The following is a 5,549-nucleotide window of genomic DNA, read 5'->3' on the forward strand; positions in this document are numbered from 1 at the left end:
CCCTTACAGTGTCCCAATTAAAGAACATAAACTGTAAATGTAACTAATTAAAGCTGAAGTTTTGGGATATTTCTAATGCTCTAATGCTCCCAGAGTACAATGAACACCAGTTTAAACTTCAATGTACAGTAAGATATGAGAAAAGGTGAGAAAATCTTGTTCAGATCTTTTCATGATGTAACTCTAACACCTCCGTCATAACTACATTTTGTTCTGAAGTACCATCTAGCCAAGTGACAGGGTAAAGTGGGAATGTATTTGTATATAGTCTTTAAAAATATTTTTATCTGGGAAGCAATAAATGAGATAAAATGTGCATCAGAGTGTAGTAAAAGGCTAAAATTGCAGGGGTTGCATGCAGGATTTTCAACTGATAGATTCAGCTCCAAAATAAGTGGGGCATGATAAGAAATTACTACACTGTCACAAGTACAAGAGTGCACTAAGGAAAGTAATCCATCATTTAGATGAAAAATCAATTTGGGAGAATGTGTCATGTAAAAAGGGGTACTGCTTTGAAAAAACTGTTTTATTTTAGGAAATTCTGATCTCCTGTATTGTGAAATCTGTCACACCCTCTGTAGCCAGAGGATGCTCCTGCTCTGTCCCGTCCCTAGTTTCCTGTGCTTTGCTCTCCTTCTGGTGTCTCTCTCTCTGGGGCACTTATTCTGCTTCGCTCAGCATTGACGTTCGGATGTCCTGAGACCCGCCTAGCACAAGGTTGCCGCTCCGTCCGTGGCCTGAGGGCATAGGTTTCTATACAGCACTCCAGAACTCCAGAACCTGGGCTAACTCCCCATTCCGCCGCTTCACATAGGGTCTTTTTCGCTCTCCTGCCTCCCCACGGTTTGTCCCTTCTGACATCCATGACAGAATCTTTAGGCAGTCTCTCCTGATTTGGTGATGCATCTTTAGAATAAGGAGATAGATTCTTAGATAGATACGGTAATAAGAAGGAAGATGTAGTGCTGAATCGTATTCTTTTATTTAGGATGTAGGTATCTCTCTTGTTGGTCTGTCAGAGTGTCAGATAGTGTTTCTGGTTACAGGGTTAGGAGTCTTGGTTTCTGGATCTATAGAATGCAGGCCTCTGAGATGTCTAGTTATATACAGTAAGTAGTGTAACTGGTATGTGTGTTCTATTAGTTAGGAGAGAGGGGCAGCTGGTGCCCATGTCCCCTGTTCTAGAGAGGGGGTGGGGGCCCTGAGTCTCAGCACCAAAATATGGAGCAGAAATATACCAGAGATAAGGGACTGAGCTGCTGTCTTGGACCTGTGCTCTGAGAATGAGTGAAGCAGAAAACTCACCTAGTAAAAGACCCAGGACTGAGGTTGAAAGGCTCCCGGTTTCTCCTCCTTGACAGTTGTTTTGCTTCAGATGGAGGGAGGATTGACATTGGAATGACTGTGAATCCATTGCCTTTGGCCGTGGGAGAGTGCAGGAGGTGTAGATGGAGATCCAGTGACAGATAGTGGTCTCAGTAGCTTTGGGGACTGACATGACCCATTGACCTCTTCCACCTGACCAGTCCAGTGATCACTACAGGTATGAGTGGAGTGAGGGTATGAAACCAGGAGCAGGTTATCTGCAGACTGGGAGATGGGAGAAGATCCTTCAGAAATGCCTTGAACAGCAGGTAAAATCAGGACAGATTTGATTAAGAGTTTGTGTCGTATGTTTTATTCTGAAGCTCTTGTCACGTCAGCATCATGCAGGGCTAGTGAGAGAGTTGAAACAACTCAGAGTTTCTGTTTTATGTCTCATTTGTCTCATTTACAGTAAAGTGTCCCCATCACTACACTGGGGCATTAACACAGACCGCAGAGTTAGCCCCCCCCACCCCCCCCTACTGTTCCCACTAACACATCTTCCATCAGCAACCTTATCCTCCCATGCAGGTACTGGCCAGGCTCACAACTGCTGATCTTCAGTAAGTTGCCAGTTCTGTGTAGCAGGGTGATAAAACAGCAGGTTATATTAATGCATCCACTTCTGCTTGAGCACTGGAGTGACAGTAATAATCTGAAGCATCTTCAGCCCGGACTCCTGTGATGGTCAGAGTGAAGTTATTCCCAGATCCACTGCCACTGAAATGCTCTGGGATCCCAGGCTGACGGGTAGTTGCTCCATAGATCAGGAGTTTAGGAGCTTCTCCAGCTTTCTGTTGGTACCAGCCGAGGAAGTTGTTATTATACACTGCAGGACTGGTTGTACAACTGACAGTGACTGTCTGTCCTGGAGCAGTAGATTTCACTGGAGTTTGAACCACAGTAACCTGTCCACTGTAGTCTGAAAAATGTAAAATAAATCAAACACACATGGGGATAAAATATTAGAAAACACATTTTTTTTTCTGTCTTTAAATAAAATCCTTGTGGAATATATCAAATACATTCCTACCCTGAGCAGAGATGAGGAGTGTCCAGAGGAAGATGGTGATGAAAGTCATTGTTGCTGTGGGTTCTGTTGCCATTAAGTGTTAAACAAACTCCCAGAGCACTGAAGCATGTGCTGCCAGTGCAAAGTGTCTCTTCTATGCAAATTGTCTTCCTGGGTTCAGCAGCACTTGTAGCCAGTCAGTGGAACTGGGAACACAGGTGTTGTGTGATGTGACAGAGCAAGATGAGCAGTTTAGCTTCTTAACTCCCATGACACCAGGACTGGAGAGAAAGTAGTTTTTTTATACTTTATTGTAGTGATGTCGATGCTTATACTATTTTTTACATCTACTAAAGAAAACAGAAACACATACAAAAAGAATGGAACAAAAAATAACAAAATAAGTGTCAAATTATTTTTATATAACTTCTAATTGTCTGCTAATACTGCAATTTTGTTGCTATTGCATTACTGAGAGTTGTTATAGTATAATACATGTTTATCATGTTAAAACCCCAACACCTAAAGTAGACTTACTGTAGATCCATAGTGCCATCATGTGGAATAGTTTGGTATCACCCAGACAGGAGATACATGGATCCGAACCCATTTTTCATTACTTAGAAGAGCAAATTTGCTGTTTTATCATCTTAGTTTTTAGTAGAATGAAGAGACATGATCATTTAGTCTTCATTTAGATTAAGTCTAACATTTAGTTTTACAACTTACAACTGAGATATCAAATTTACACACAGTGAAGAGTCTACTTTGATTTAAACATCTCCATGCTCTTTATTTATTGGGGGAAGGTCCACCTCCTCTAAGGGCACAGGAGTATTTTATTATGTGATAATCCCTCATCAATATCTTTGAAGAACAACTTTGTCACAGTAAGTAAATAACTGATGCAAGAAACTCATTCAGGATATCAGCTTCTTATTCCACAATCCCACAACCCTTTGGAAAATGAGTACCTCCTGCTCTCAGTTTCATTGCACTTCCACATGGTTTACTTTTAATGTGTCATTGATTATTTTGAAATGATCAGTTCCCCTCATAATCTTGTGAACAGATTTAGTTTCTTCAAGGTAAGGCCAGTGGTTCTCACGAAAGTGCAGCCGGCAATGTCCGACCCCTTTTAATAAATTACATTTGTTTGCAGTCGATTCCTTCGATGCAAAATAATAAAAAAATAGGTAGAACTCACAGCCCCACTAAGAGTGTGTTCTAGTCACGTAATACCATTTCTGAATAGATTTGCTGGTGATCAGATTCATTTTCATTAATCTTTAATTTAATTAAAGTGCTGCACGTAGGCTATAACGCGTGTCACTAGACACACTTTCATATTGCCTTAACAGCAGGGTTGTCTAGCCTAGTAGCCTGCTAGTTTATATAAAAAAGGGTTTTAGAAACAGACTGAGAACGATTCGGGGCAGCAGTGAGTCAGGTGGAATCAAATTTCCTCTCCCATTACAGATTTGGAAAAATGTAAATCTGCCGGACATTTTATCAGAGAAAAATTCACTTTCCCTGTGGAAAAAATGAAGCAACTGGCTGAAACTTTTGATTTTCCCCACCATACACTTGAGAATGAGTTAACAGATGTACAAGCTAGAGGGAGGTCCTACAGTATGCCGCTCAACTCTCGTCTTCCATTCCAGAATTGTGGCAGAAAAGTGAAAAAATACTGTCCATATCTGAATCGACATACATTTCTACAGAATCTGCTGTATCAAGTCATGCATCCATGCACGTTTGTGAGTCTCCACCTGGAATTTCAACTTTGTTGTGCAGTCACACAATTAGAGCCTGACTACATGTGTTTGGTCTCCTCCAGATAACGTCAAGTATTCCATTAATGTGAGTACTATACTGTCAGAGTTAAGAATGTTAAGATTATATATATAAGAAAATCCAGGGAGTAACTGCAGCATACTTCAGTAGGAAATGTAGAGGTTGGAAAACTGGTGTAGTGGTGTAGTGCACAAGGTTGCTTGAGAAACAGGATGTTTTGGAAGGAAGCCCTTCATCAGCTGTGCAAGCAAAAGTGCCCCAAAAATGTCCTGTTTCTCAAGAAACCTTGTGCACTACACCATAAATTTTCCAACCTCCCTCTCTATACTGTATATACAGATGCAGCCATTCAAAGTGCGCGTTACAGACACGTACCGCAGGTGGCGTCGCGCATTGTGACGCAAGATGACGCGCGGCACCGCAGTACGTGATTGGTTGACCGACAGGGGCACTCGTAGTCCGTTGGTCTGTCGTAGAAAGACTTACAGTAAACGTCTTTGCTGTGCCCGTTGTAGATATTGAATTTTACCACTGAAGGGAAATCTTAGTAGCTGAGCATAAAAAGAATAGGAGCATACTGTAACGCGTGTGAAGGCCATAAACGATATTAATTTTGGAACATAAACATACAGTACTGTACTGTATATGGCTGGTCTTGGTACTTTAAAGAAAAAATACACACCAGTATTCCATTTCTCCCTAAACATTTTAAGCATCGAAGTCTTTAACTAAAGAGATACCGGAGTCAACAAGCATACTTTTAGAATTTGATTAATAGGGAATATAATATGGAATCGCGTATCTAAAGAATTTAATAATGATATGATTATATTCGTGTACTGCAACAGGGCTGTGTTGGGCTGTTTTGCCTCCCTCTTCATGTGACTTCCCCTGTAGCCTACTGGTCTATGTGCCCGCTTATCAACTCACAGGTTGTGTGTTCAAATCCAGCTGGTGCTGGACTTTTCTTTTAACAAACATTTCTTCGAAAAAATAGAATAGCGATATTATGGACAATCAATTGACTTTTATATTTCAAAATATCATAACATGATCGATTCTAAGTCATTTTTGATAACAATGAATAGTCACCTTCTTCCCTTCTGACAACGGTCCCTGCTTCTGCTTCCTGCTTCTATTGTGTGTGTGTGTAATAGAGTAAATTTTTATAGAGAAATGGAGGCTGGACAGTATGCGATACAATATAAACATTTATATTGATTTAAATCGTGTTTTGATTTAAATCGCAAACGCGTGTTTAATTATATGTGTTTTTTTAATCATAATCAGGCTAATGCAACATAAATTAATACAGTATCTCTGTCTTATTTTTAGTAAATAAAGTGCATTTTTGCACACTATATGTGCAAAC

The 5,549-nt window shown here is 40.4% G+C and overlaps 1 long non-coding RNA gene across 1 annotated transcript; it reads right to left on the reverse strand.

Annotated features, from left to right (window-relative positions):
- Positions 1-240: 240 nt before the first annotated feature.
- LOC148646981 (uncharacterized) lies at positions 241-2,670 on the reverse strand. Its single transcript, XR_015927608.1, has 3 exons — positions 2,402-2,670; positions 1,309-2,290; positions 241-909 (listed from the first exon to the last, which is right to left on the reverse strand). It is a non-coding gene; the product is annotated as an uncharacterized LOC148646981 (long non-coding RNA).
- Positions 2,671-5,549: the final 2,879 nt, after the last annotated feature.

This window comes from Lepisosteus platostomus, chromosome 16 (genome assembly GCF_059453375.1).
Source record: "Lepisosteus platostomus isolate fLepPlt1 chromosome 16, fLepPlt1.hap1, whole genome shotgun sequence".
Lineage (NCBI taxonomy): Eukaryota > Metazoa > Chordata > Actinopteri > Semionotiformes > Lepisosteidae > Lepisosteus > Lepisosteus platostomus.